At 48.2% G+C, this 13,468-nt stretch overlaps 1 long non-coding RNA gene across 5 annotated transcripts in view; it reads right to left on the bottom strand.

The window, feature by feature from the left end:
* Positions 1–9,112, bottom strand: part of LOC118246996 (uncharacterized) — a 29,600-nt gene extending 20,488 nt beyond the window's left edge. For 2 of the 5 annotated variants that reach the window (XR_007708635.1, XR_007708636.1), the window contains exons 1-7: positions 8,754–9,112; positions 8,207–8,408; positions 6,343–6,922; positions 4,954–5,048; positions 4,652–4,783; positions 3,348–3,667; positions 3,086–3,275 (exon numbers count right to left, since the gene is read on the bottom strand). This is a non-coding gene — a long non-coding RNA (uncharacterized LOC118246996). Of the gene's footprint in view, positions 1–3,085; positions 3,276–3,347; positions 3,668–4,651; positions 4,784–4,953; positions 5,081–6,342; positions 6,923–8,206; positions 8,409–8,753 lie in introns of all 5 variants that reach the window. The other 3 variants (XR_004778274.2, XR_004778273.2, XR_004778275.2) reach the window with 3 other exon arrangements.
* Between the last annotated feature and the right edge of the window lie 4,356 nt (positions 9,113–13,468).

The raw sequence follows: 13,468 nt of genomic DNA, 5'->3' as shown, positions 1-13,468 counted from the left end.
CCTTGGCCAGGGAGGGAGAGGAGTGAAGGAGCTGCTAGCTGAAATGCCTGGGGATGATGGAGCGTTTAATTAAAACTGCAGCACGTGCATATCAGCTCACGCCATGGGCTCTGAAGGGGACAACGGGAGTAACTCGGCCTTCAGATCAGAGATGCCCAAGAGAAGTGATACTAGCAAGCCAACTACCAACCAGCAACACTCGCAGATGCCCTAGAGGCAATACAGGATCCTGTACGTTCTTCTAAGTTAGTTTCACAGAAATCCCCTTGGTGATGCCAATACAGCAGACCGAGTAGCACTAGATCATCCTTTATGGGCGCATAAATACGCGTTTCGTTTGCTGTCACATTTAGTGTCGGCAATGATTTCACGTACAGATGTAGATCAGCTCCCTTTTAATCACATCCTGCCACCTTCTTCTAGCCATTCAAATTTATAGCAACATTAATAGCTCAAAAATAATAGTGTTTACTGAATACGAGATTTCAGCAAATTAGGAGGAAGCAACAGTTCCTAACAAAGAGTCAAGAAATCAGCAAAGCTTGAATGAATGTAAGCTTTTTCACCCTGATTAACACATCCTTGTCTATTGGCAGAAAGTTTCCAATGCAGCTGTAAAAAAACAATTCCATGGATTATGTCATATCGATTCAAAGCAAAACTCAAATCCGAAGAGAGAGCAGAAAAGCATTCCCTATGTTCTTACAGAAAATTACTGCTTCAATTAGGTGCTACAGAAAATATCATTGCTTCAATTAGGTGCTACAGATGCTTGGAGTAAACATATTTTCCACTGGTTTTCTTAGAACCATACCCACTTAAATCTCCAATATTCTTCTGCATGTTCATTTTTCATCCCAGCCTCTGGGTGTTAGTGGTTAAGTGGATACCGCCAAGCAATGCAAGCCAAGAAAAGCTGGGATAAGAAGGGAAAATATGGTCTTTACATAGTAAATAAACTTTTCAGCCTTGATCTTATGGCTGCTGTCAGCATAACTCAGAGGGGGAAAAAAATAATCCAATGCTAGTTCATTTCTTGGACTATGCAAATGTCCAGTTCTCCAGTTTTCAATCTGCTCTCAAGCCAATGGAAATAACGCACATAGAACTGGGCATCCAGGCCTCCAATAAATCTCATCTCTGTGTGAATCACTGAGATTCAGACTGAAAACAAAACCAGATAAGACATGTCAATATTTCAGTAAATACATTTTTTTTCCAGTAAAAACTTGAGTTCTAGGGAATCTAAATGTACTGCTGAAGTAGCAAGCATGTAGCAGTAACGTGGGGATCAATACCTCCAGCATCTCTACCTGGCTGTGCCATGCGCCCCACGAGCACTGTCAGCAGTTGCTGCCATGTCTGCCATTATCTGTCAAAAGCACGGGCAGTGGGAAAGGAGGGGAAGAAATCAGTGGGTTTGTAGATGCTACAAATGCAGCTTGCTTTAGAACTGAAAAATGCTGGCATATGGTACGCAACATCTGGGAGAACGTTAACGGCCAGATATAAAATTGGTTCTCTTTATTTCTCTTTATTGGGAAATATTTGGTTACAGTGTGCTGTAATAAGATCTATTTCCTACGCTTGTCTCTTAAATTTAAACCTCAGAGCAACATTTATAAACATTACAACCTATCAGTTGTTACTACAGTGCAGGGCTGAATGCAGATCAGTCACTATGCATAAATATGTCATGCACAAGTGTGTCTGCAACACTTTCCCAAAGAAACCTCTAAGAATTTTTTTAAGGAGGCTAGCTGAGAAAGATTACATGAGCATACCCCATGCAAACAAATGGTTTGACCTTGTAGCAGTAAACATAGGAACAGCTCCATTAATCACTTTAAAAATAATAATTATAAAGGTTCCCTGTATGGGGAAAGGAACCGAATCTTTGTGTTGCTGTTTGGCAGCACGAGGCACGTCGGGGAACACGAGCCGTGGCCAGCACCGCAATAGCTCTGCACCCCTGCAGCTGCAGGCAGGAGGTGCCAGCGGGACCGTGCAGGATGAGACCCCATCGGGTCTCGCCCAGGCTACCCCAGGTGGCTGCTCAGAAGCCGTCAGTGCTCAGCTGGGGAGCAGGGCTGAGGGCAGCACCGGGCTCATTCCTACAAAGCCATGCTCGCAGCAGTGCAGCACGCTTTCCGCCCGCACCTTGCCCTTTCCTGTAGTTAGCGCCGGTTTTGGAGTAGGTGGGGAAATCCAGGCTTCCCTTCGTGACGGCTCTGACAACCACCACAGCTGTCCCCAGCCCCGCAGGGATGCTGTGCCGTGCACATTTTGCCTTCCAGCAGTTAGGCAGGAAAAGCACAGATCCTCTCTGTTTAGGACAGCGGGACGGGTCTGCTCATGTATTGCAGGAAAAAACAGCAATCACGGAAGAAAAGCTGCTCAGCCTTGCAGTGGGATCCCTCCATGCAGTTTTCCAGAGCCTAAGGAAAATGAGCAACCCCACACAACTCACTAAGCCAACAGCTAGGGTAGCAAGGATGAGCTACCAAGCCTACCGCTGTACCCCTGACAAGCCTGGCAAAAATTCCCATCAGAGGCACGGGAGTACGGGACCTGGAGAGGTCCTTTTGGAGGCCGGATCCCTCCTTAACACCACCCTTCTCCTCTGCCATTAATCCAGGCGAGGAGCTGAGGGCTGGAAAGCACAGCCTGCCTCACCCCATCTCTGCTGGCAGCCTGGAGCTGGGTGCCAGGGGCTGGGTGCATGCAGGAAGGCCTGAATCAGGGCTGACATTTATTACAAAGCACGTGGAAATCAAGCCGCTGCTCTGTATGTCTAATTTCATGCACCTGAGTTTGAAAGGGTTAATTCACCATGTTATTATTTCCTTATTTGACTGCTGATTCACCAGTTCACTAAACGGGATATTAAAAAAAAATAATAATAATGCCAAAAGCAAGGGCAATGATTCATCTTGCACAAGAGGCCAACACGCTCGCTGGGGTGCGGACTCTGCCCGTGGAGCCCAGCTCCGTTACCAGCGCCTCGTGGATGACGGGTGTAGGATGTCTCGAGGCCAGGCGCTGGCAGCCCCGCAGCCTCCAGCACCCAGCTGTCCCCACCCACCTCATGCCGCGGTGTCCTGAGGGTGGGTTCACGGAGAGCAGCACAGACGGGACGCTCTCCCAGGAACTGGTGGCACCTTGGATCGAGGGCATCTTTCAATGAGCCCTTGTGCGAAGACGTCACAAATTCGTCAGCCAAGCACAAATTCCATGGAAGGGGATGTCTTCTACAAGCGCTCTATGAAGTAATACTGGAAAAAGGAGGAAAGAGCCACTCTCGGTCCCACCCTTATTTTGGTTCATAACGAAAAGTATATTTTTACCTGCGCGTTACTGGCCGTGGCTTGAGGTCTTGTTCCTGTCACCTCGTAACAGCGCGGCTCCCTCGGCAGCTCGCTCTCCTGCTCCCTGCCAGCGCGGGGACTTGGCAGCAGCAGCTCTGAGCGATGCCAGCAGCCAGCCCTGGCGGTGCCACCTGCAGCCCCCCAGCCCTGCGCGGGGGCCACCCCAGGGTGCTCCCGCTCCAGAGGGTGCCGTGATCCACAAGAGGCTGAGCGAGATTTTACCTCCCAGCCCCAGGACAGGACACGTCTCTCTGCTGAGGTCTGGTGTTCTCCAGAAGCTTTCTATAACCTTCGGCCAGCTAAACGGTTGCACATGAGGAGAACAGAGAAAAGAGCCCAAATTTACTTTTGTTAACATTAGCAGGGTCTGCAAGAAATGCAGAGGCTGATGGGATAAAAGAAGAGTTATTTTAACAGCAAAAACATGTTTTCTTTGGCCTACATGCAGCCAAGAGCTTTCCAGGTGCTCAGGCTTAAACGAGCCTATAGATCTAGAAAGGCATCCATTATTTAACAGGCACAAAAGGAGGCCCGAGGAAATGATTCCTCCTTCCTCCTATTCAGCGTGTAAGCGCGGCCTTCCCTGCCTGCTGCACCTCAGTAGGATTTTTCATCTGTTCTGAAAGACTTATTTTCCCCTTCGCTTCCTTCCTGCCGAAGACCTCGGTGTCGCACAAAGCCTTGTTGGTGCTCCCTCCGCAGGAGCGCAGCGCTGGGTGAGCCCCCTTGGGAACCGGCTGCTCTCGCCTCGAGGATGGGGACAGATGCTCAGGGACAGATGTACCAAGCACCTCGCCGTGCTGCAGCACCCGTCTGCAACGGTAGGCTCGTCTCTGTCCCTGCTACGGCACCCAGACCCCAGGCTCCACCACGCTGCCAGCCCTGGGGCCACCGCCTGGGCACCCCCCAGCCCCGCTGCATCCCCCGATTAGAAACACGAGCAATTCATCTCCTGCCTAAACACACAGCCAATGCTTCCTCTTAGGGCAGATGAACTGCTTGGAGGGATCGCCCTGGGAAATTAAGAGCTGTAACTATTTCCAGAAGCCGACACAGGCTGCTCCCGGAGCAGATGACTCAGTGCAGTCATTCTGTAAGCGGTTTTTCTCAGCTGCGGACACCAGGGTCCCCAAAAGCACCTTTCACTGCACAGCATCTGGGGTTTCCTGCTGGTGGGGATGAATGCAGCCGGGAAGGAGTGGGGGAGCTAATGCTTACAGCAGAGCAAGAAGCCAAAAAGCAATCCCTGCATCACCACAAAGAAACACGATTAACAGCCTTACCCTGGGTGGCAGATTAAGTTAACGAGCCCACGCCTGGCATGCCAGGTGGCTGTGCCAAAGGTCCCTCGCTGATGAGGAAGCCAGTAATGGACCTGGTAGAGGGGGCTTTCTCCAAACACGAGCTTTCTGCACCTGGAAGAAACAGGGGCAGGTGGACGATGTCCTTCGTGTCCAGACAGTGTGTGCCTTGCTTGTCCTCGTGCCCTGTGGTGTCTCTGCCAGAGCTGGGGACAGCGCTTGCTCGTATGGCCCGCAGTGAGCATGGCTCTGGGATGAGCTTCATGCTTCTCAGCTTAACACACCTGAGAGTTTCCAGAGCTCAGGCTTGCTTGTAGCCCAGGCAGAGGTCAGGTAAGGCTGCGGAGCAGCCTGAAGCCAGCAGGAAATCCTCACATCACTTTGTGCAGAGGGCAGAGCTGTCATTTGACACTGGGAAAGGAACAGAAAGTGCGTGGCCAGCTGCATGCACATCTGCCAGCTGTGTGTTTGACAATTAATGCAGGCTGGGAAGGGGTGCTGCCCAATTGCCATGGCCTCTGAAGGAGGCTGGTCTCACCACCTCTCTCAGCCTCTTCACCTCACAAGCTTCTCCCTGTCCTTTGCTTTTTCCCCAACCCCCAAGTGAATCCTAGCCCTAACCTGGTATTTCTGCTTCCACACGCCACGTGTTTCACTCTGCCAAGCATGTCCCTGCCCTGTCTCCTGTCTCTCTGCAGCACGGTGCTGCTCCACCTTCACGTGATACCTCCCATAACAGAGCCCATCCCAGCCGAGCATCGTGCTCTCCCCACACAAACAGCAAAACTAAGTTGGTGTGGGCATCTGCCCAGCTTTTGCCATCACCACTGGCAGCCTCATAGTGTGCATTTTCCAGCTATCACATTTAATGCTGGCTGCTTTTTTTCACAGCTGATTGTACAAGTTGGGATTACTTCAACCCAGTTAATTAATAGAGAAAAAAGGAAAAGGCAATTTATCACAAAAGACCCAGATGAGTCTTTTCTTATGCTCACTTTTTAAGGTCATGTTGAGCAATATTTTCTCCACACTTAACTAGGGTGGAAACAATGTAGATTTGAGAAGGATCCCTTACATCAGGCTAAGACTTACTGCAAAAGGCAGGCTTTGTGAAAGAAAGGAGCTAAAGTAGGGCAAAATGAAACAGGCAAAAGGGACATATGTTCCTCATCTACCACATAATTTTATAAGATGTTCTGAGTAAAATGAGCTTTAAGAGCTGGCTGCGACTACTCTTCCTAAGGAAGTTTCAAAAGAAACCAGTAGGGCTTCAGCTTTGTGTTAATCCTCTGTACAGAAACTTCTTTTATTTGCCATGCTGATGGGTATTTGAACTCAGCACTTGGTACCTATTCAAGCCTCCAAGTGGGGCTGGAGTGGGGCGATGCTTGGAGCCTTCTGTGTGCCCACTGGACCAAGTCTGCTTTATCTGTTATGACCCAGGTGTGTGATTCCTGCTAAGGCAAAATAATCCAACTTTATCCTGTTATACAGCTCCGCTGAGCCACGGGGAACATCCTCCACAGTCAGTTTGGAATACCTCAGCACTGCATGCCGTGAGAGAATCCTCGCAACACCCCCAGCCAGCAGAAACACAGCCAAGAAGAAGGAAAGGAAAGCGATGATGTGTCAACTTGCACTCCCAGCATTGGACAGAAAAGCTCAGTCTTTACCTACCACCCAGCAGCAGACCTGTGACATGGAGAACGAGGTGGGGCACCTTCCAAGCAAGTCAGCAAAGTTGCGTATCCCACACTTCCAGCATGAGGTTTTCCACCTGCCTCTCACATCCCACGTGCCCCTTTCTCCTGACCACGCAGCACCACGATGATGCTTCCAGCCTCGACTCGGGGCTGCAGCCAGCAGAGACTGTTTCCGTGGGGTGCACGGAGGTGCTGGTTAAATACAGCTTGTTGCTGTTGTACTCTGCAAGGTGGAAACACACTGCACAAGGCGAAGGTGGTCCTCAGCCAATGCACTGACCTGCCATATCCTTCAAAGGCACTTACTCACTCTTCATTTAAAACAGCAGTGCTTTCTTTAAGGCAGAGCTGCTGACGGAGGAACAATCTGCCCCAGCCATTTCTATCACAGTCCTCACAGAATATTTTGGCTCAATCTTTGAATGTCTCTAGGGTCCCCGTGCATCTATTCGATCAAGCTGGCCTTACCAGACCTTAAGGTGGGCCATGGGTGACAGTTCAGGAATCACGCTTTTCTCCCATTCGAAGCTCCATCTGGCTTTGTTCTAAACTGGAACACAAAAGGTCATGTTATCACAACATTTCTTGAAGCATGAGAGTTCAGAGTATTCCTGGCTCAAGTATTTCTCCTGGGGAATCACTGACAGGAACCTGCTCAGATGGGCCCTTGTGAAACCAAGCTCGGCAGCCTCCTGCCTCTCACTGCATGTGTGACAAGCCCCTAAGCCCAGTACCTACCCCGCAGCAGGCTGTAATCACAGGATAACACTGAGCTACTGTGGTTTAGCCAGAGCACTGGCACCAGGCCACTGTTGTAACAGCAGACAAGTATCAGCATTTCATCGACATTTCCCAGAGGAAACGCCTCGTTCTGATTTCCTTGATGGAGAATTGAATTTCCTTTCTCCTCCAACTCAAGATTTTTTTTTTTTAAAGAAATACTATTTTTTGCTGAAATCACATCTTTGTCTGAGGAAATAGTGAGGGTGAACTCCCAACAAGCTCTACTTAAGCAACTTTTCTGTGCAGCTTCTGCCACCAAGAAATACCAACCTTCCCACCTGATAAACTGTACCGTGTTGCCTTACTACTAAGGCTTGACTAAAGTCAAGCTTTAACTGAGAAAAAGCAGGGAAATGTTATACAGGCACATGAGTACTTTGCTGTAACCAAGGAAGGTTCATGATCACATCTGGGACATGAAACATACACATTTTCAGAATTTGTGCTAGAATTTGTTAGCAAAACTACTGACTTCTGTATATTTGGATCAGCCACGTGATACTGGGTGCTTTTAGGCAGAGTTCAGTGTCAGCTATTAGCCTGAAATGAAAGCAAAAGTGCTATAAAAGATCTCATTTCTCTAGGTTAAGTGGTGACTTAAGCAGAAACACCTACCACATTTGCAAGCAGATCTTTCAGAAGGATGGAAAGCAAAGGGAAGGATGGAAGAATAAGCATGGTGCTTATTCAGGTAGTACAGATGGCCCTTCTAATACACTATCATCGTTGTAAGAAAGACCTAGTTAAGAGGCTGCTTAAACAACAGCAGTTTAGGAAACTTGTGAGCTGGAAACAAACCTCAACATTTGAGAATTATGTAGACGGCTTCCAGAGATCAAGGATGGATGCTGAGTCCTGGATATTTTGGCCACAAAAGGGTTCTCCCCAGTAACTTCTCAGGAAAACCAGGGCCTGTGGACACCTATCAATCTATTTTGTTCCACTACAAGCCCTGCCCCACCAAGTGCATGGACAGTCACCCAGAGCACAATGTGTATTTTCAAAGAAAGGTGATTTCAGACAAAGTTAAAGGAAACAACGTACTAAGTACCTCCTTTGGAGCATGCTGCAGCAACACCACGAAGACTGGAAGCTCAGCTTTGCATCAGGAGCGAGATCTTTGAAGTCTCAAAGGGTAGCATGGCAGAAAGCATGAGCTGCTGGCTATATATGGTGAGAGCCACACTGGGGCAGCCAGGGCAGCGCACTGAGCCCGCTCCGCCGCACGCTCCGGCACTCTGCCTCTTCCTTCCCTGAAAAGTGGAGGTACAGAACACTGCTTTTGCAATGTTTTTGATTAAAAAGTCTTCCATTGCATGTACAGCTTATCATCTTCTTTCATGGCCTAAAAAACATTTCAAATGACGGTTTCCTCAAAAATCAAACAAAAATTTGTATCGAGCTAGAGCTGGAAAATGATGACAGACTTCAGTGGGATTAAGCAATTTCTCCCAGCATTTTTGTGGGCTTAACTAAACCCAGAGATTACAAGGAGAAAGGAAAGAACCACCCCCAGATTTTCCACTTAAAAATATATATATGAAGAAACATCCTGAAAGTAGTACAGAAGGTAAACAGACTAGTTAAACATGACGTACCTTAGCCCTGACCTCCCGGTCAGCAACTTTTTGTTACTCCCATTCAAATCAGTTCCTGATATGGTTTTTTTCTCACCCAGCAGCTCCAGCTGTTTCTGCAAGTTTCTACTTTCAGAGCTTGTGAAAGAAAGCACACAGAAAGCAAAGTACAGCTACGGGCTGGCTCCACGGCCACCATGAGACCGACCGAAACAGCAAAACATCTCCAGCGCTGTGCTCACAGCAGCTCTTTATTGCTGAGCATGGCACAGCGCGGTCCCTGGGGAGCTCACTGCCCCTCACCAGGCTCAGAGATCTGCCCATCAGTCACCCTGCCAGGGGAAAGAGGGGGCAGCAAGTGTCACCCGTAAGCAGGCTGCTTCTCCAACGCACTTTGGGGAAGATGCAGTCAGTGAGTCAGCCGTAGTCAGGGGAGAAAAATGCAGGCATAGGTCTGAAGATGTCAGATGGACCGATTGCAGCAGCTCCCTAACGGGAACCTCAGACTACAGCACCTCACCTGCTGCTCCAGGAGCTCTGTACAGCCGCGCAGACAGCGGAGGTGGTTATTTTGAATGCACAGCGTGTACGACCACTAAGAGAATAAACCTGAATGATGTTTGATGATTTTGTTAGGTTAGGAGAAAAACGTTGTTGTCTGACACAGAAAACCATGTAAAATAAGATATGAAGTCTGCCAGGATGGATTTAGCTATGTTTATGGAGTGCCCGTCAGTGATGTAGGTACTGTCCAAAAGAGTTAAACAATACATTTGATCACTAGAGGGAGGACCAGAGATCAGCTAAAGTTCACACGGCAGTTTGTGCATTTTCACACAGAGGACTAGGGCTATGGTTTTAATGGTACATATGTGTTGTATGCACATAGGGATTTATAAATTATTTTTACAATATAAATTACTGTTGTGTGCATGTGCATAAAAATGATGTGCTAAGTTCAGGCCTTGAAATTCACATGAGTGCTTTAGTTCTGACATAGAAGGGAAGGGTTGGCACTGCACATACCTCCCTATCCCATGTCCCACCACTACCATTGCCATCATCGAGTTTGTTGCCAGAGGTTAGCAGGAGAGACGTTAGGGCCACTGTTCAGCTTTTCAGCCACTCTTCCTTGGGTGCACAAGGTGGTCGACTTACACATTGCAGGCAGGAGATAAATCTCACTACAAATGATACACAACACCTGATTCAACAGGTTCATTCAGCAAGTCTTGCTGGAAGCATGTCTGTGAAACAGTGTCTGGCTATAACAGCTTGCGAGGACCCGAACATCGGTAAACTTCCAATGACTCAGATAGTAAGTTAATAAATTCTAGGATATTAAACCAGAAATAGACTTTTAAAGAGAGAAGTAAGTAGCAAAGTTTCTTACACAGACAAGAAAAGAAGTCCACAAAAATTTTCTAACCAACACTGGGAAGTCAGATCTACCTTCCCTCTTAAGCAGCAGGGAAAGAGGAAATAAATGTCCTTTTAAACAGAAACAAGGGATTGGAGTTATTAGTTGCTTGTGACGTGATCACCAAAGAGTTAAGTACCAAAGGCCAGCAGATTTTCCAGGGTGTTTTGCATTCTGCAATGCTCAGGCTGAGAGCAGTTGAGCATGCAAACACATCCCATAAACACCCCTTCCTTGCTGCAGAAGGCTGGCTTTCACCCCAGCGAAAAGCCTCCCAGCTGCCAGCACTGGTCTGGGGACTGCTGAGCGCTGCCCCAGCAAGCTGGGCTGCAGCCAGGCCGCGCTGCTGGGGACAGGGCAGGTAACCTGCCACAGCAGCTATTTTTCCCCTTCCGCTTTTTTTCTGATGACAAATAAGTGTAAAGCAGACTGCAAGGAACATCCAGGCGTGTTGGAGGTCGGGCAGCAGGACACGGTGACGCCGCAGAGCTGCCCCGTGGCACTGAGTCATCGCCTCGGCCTTGCACTCACCGCCTCAGCCAGGAGGCAAGGCCGGACGGGGCAGGGGAGGCTCCGGGGAGCAAACAGCCAGCTCTGCTGCAGGGCTGGGGGCAGCACAGCGGGGCACAAACAGCTCTGGGGAGAGGCAAGTGTCCTCAGCCCTCCGTGGCACTGCTCCGACAGGCCGCAGGGCCAGCTCCACAGCAGTAGGTAGGCGCTTCGAGTTCCCCAGGGAGCCCACACATCTGGTTCGTTAGTCTCTATTAGCAGCGAGCGAGCCCCGCTAGCTCCTCAAGGACACCGACGGCTCCTCAGCACCGCATGCTGAACTGATTTAGAGGGTGAGAGAAATGGAGTTTGGCAAGTCCGTGTGTTGGGGTTTTGGCAACGTGACAGGACTTCTTGATGAGATGGACTCGTTTAATGCCCTTTCTCCTTTCCCTTGCCGTTCTCCTCAGCTCAGGCATCTGTAAGCACTTTTCTTTGGATCGTTTGGAAGTGACATTTGGAATAAGTTAGGTTTTAAATAGAGCGCAACCTCTGCTGATAATAGAGACAAGCTGGTTGGTCACCTGGGCCTGAGCGGCCAGGTCACGTTAGTCCTGTGTGGAGAAACACTCAGCTGACAAATTCTAATAGGCAACACAAACATCTGGGATTCACCAGCTTGGAAATTAATTTACCCACCATTGGCAATCATTACTTCATCCTCTGCTAACACTGTCATACCAAGTAACCACGGAGAATAAATTGCACTGCTGAAATACCTTGTGCAAAACAGCTAACTGGAAGAGCACAAAGAAATATTCTGTATATTTTGCTTGTGGTAAAATGTTTATCATTTTGATTTTGCTTGGCTCTTACTTCTGCTATATATAATCCAAGTGACACTGTATATTATTTTAATAATAAGCAATTAAGGCACAGAGAAAAGCCATTTCCATCTGTTTTGAGTGTCTGTTCAATCTTTGAAACTGCAAATGGACTCTGAGTGGTGACTGTTAAAAAACACACAAGAAAACAGAGATTGGTCCTTGCCCAAACTGTGACCAGCACCAAGCTGCCGTGCCCTGATCCCTGTTTAAAGGGGAACTAATGAGCGTTCCCAGCAGAGCCCCCAAGGAGCAGCCTGTGCAGCAGGGAGCAGAGCCAGCCCGCGGCAGAGGACCCGGCGCTCTCCCTCCTCATCCTTGGCAAAGCAGCACACAGAGGCGTCACATCTGAGGTCCACAGCAGCCAGCAAAGTTGGGCTAGTCTACAGCCATCGGGGAGATGGAAAGTCACATTTAATCTTTAATTAAAAAAGAAAAAACAATACAAAACACAACTTCAGTTTTCATTGGTGAAACTGTATTTCACCAAGACCTTTAATACCCCTATTATTAAGAAAAAGAGCAAGAGTTGCAAGTTTGTGAGTTTGGTTTTTCAGTGACCCAAGCCAGAAAGATTTTGAAGGTTTTTAACCTTAAAACCATGGTGATGATTTTTACAAATGCCATTAGCATCGTCAGCAACAGGTTTCAATTTCCAGAAGGATGCCTTGCACTTGCTGTCCCCAAACAGGGCTTTGCCAGTCATGGCAGTGTTAATCATAAAGAGTTCATTAAGAGCAGTATGTGCAAGTCCATTTGGAATGACCCAACCTTAAAAGAGAAGACAACGAGACAACACAAATGCCACCCACTCCTCACACACCTCTCTGAGCCACGTGGAAAAGCAATGCCAGAGCAGGTGAGGAGCCAAGAGGATGCTTCATTGACAGCACCGGGCAAAACTTTTCCATCTAAAACTCCAGTGCCTGATTTATTTTATTTTTAGGACCTCTGCTCAATGGCAGTTAGATTTATGCACACTGAAGCTCCTAATGCATTTTTGCAAGTGTAATTTACTCCTTTTTCAGTTGACCTACTTCCAGTCAGGCTCAACATTAAAGAAATCTTTCAAAAGGCACTAAATGCTCCATACACTATACACTAAATGCTGATTTGTTTCTGCCCCCAGTCCCCAAAAGCAACAATTAGAAATGGAAATCTCAATAGGATTTTATTTTTATCTAATTCCTGATAACATTATCTGTTTGCAAGGGCTTATAAAACTGCACAACTTCAGTCAATCATGTTGAGATTTATTTATTTATTTATTTTCTCCAAGCCAGGTATCTGCCTGAGGCTCTACTTTTCAAGGAAGTTTTATTGGAAATATTGCCACCAGAAAGGGGAAGGGAAAATAAATGCCTTGTTTCTGTTAAACCTCACAGCTGCTTATCTGGATGCAGAGCAGCACCTGGACACCGTGGCAGGGTTGCTCTCAGCATACCATGAGTATCTGCATTAATCCAAGCCCATTGCATACCTCTGCAGAAAGATTCCTGTGACATTCCTGGGAGAAGCACGCATCTCCATCCTTCCTGACCTGCTGCCTATGGGAAAAACACTGCGAGCTCCTGCTGCTGCTGCCGCCTTTTCCAGGAGCTTCCTCCATCCGCAGTGCCATGAGACCTGCAGATGCTCCTCCTCACCAGTTCGCACCAGCAGCAGCATGCTGCCGACAAGCTGTTAGGCTCTGAGCAGGGATTGCAGCTCTTTTCCACTTTTACTGAAGGATGCTGAAAACCTGCAGGCAAGCAGCCCTTTGCAGGGGCTGTGCTCTCTTGTGAGCACAGGGCACAGCTTGCCTGTGTGAGGCTTAGCCCCGCAGGCAGCTGTAGCTCATTTTGACATCCTCCTGTGCTTTGTCCCTGCCCCTCAACTAGTCTGATGTTTGCCGAAGCCCGAGGAATGACCTGAAAACTCTAGTGGCACCCAAGGTCACAGTC

This window comes from Cygnus atratus, chromosome 9 (genome assembly GCF_013377495.2).
Source record: "Cygnus atratus isolate AKBS03 ecotype Queensland, Australia chromosome 9, CAtr_DNAZoo_HiC_assembly, whole genome shotgun sequence".
Taxonomy (NCBI): domain Eukaryota; kingdom Metazoa; phylum Chordata; class Aves; order Anseriformes; family Anatidae; genus Cygnus; species Cygnus atratus.
The sequence above is the reverse complement of the archived record's forward strand: the minus strand, read 5'-3'. Positions and strand labels throughout refer to the sequence as shown.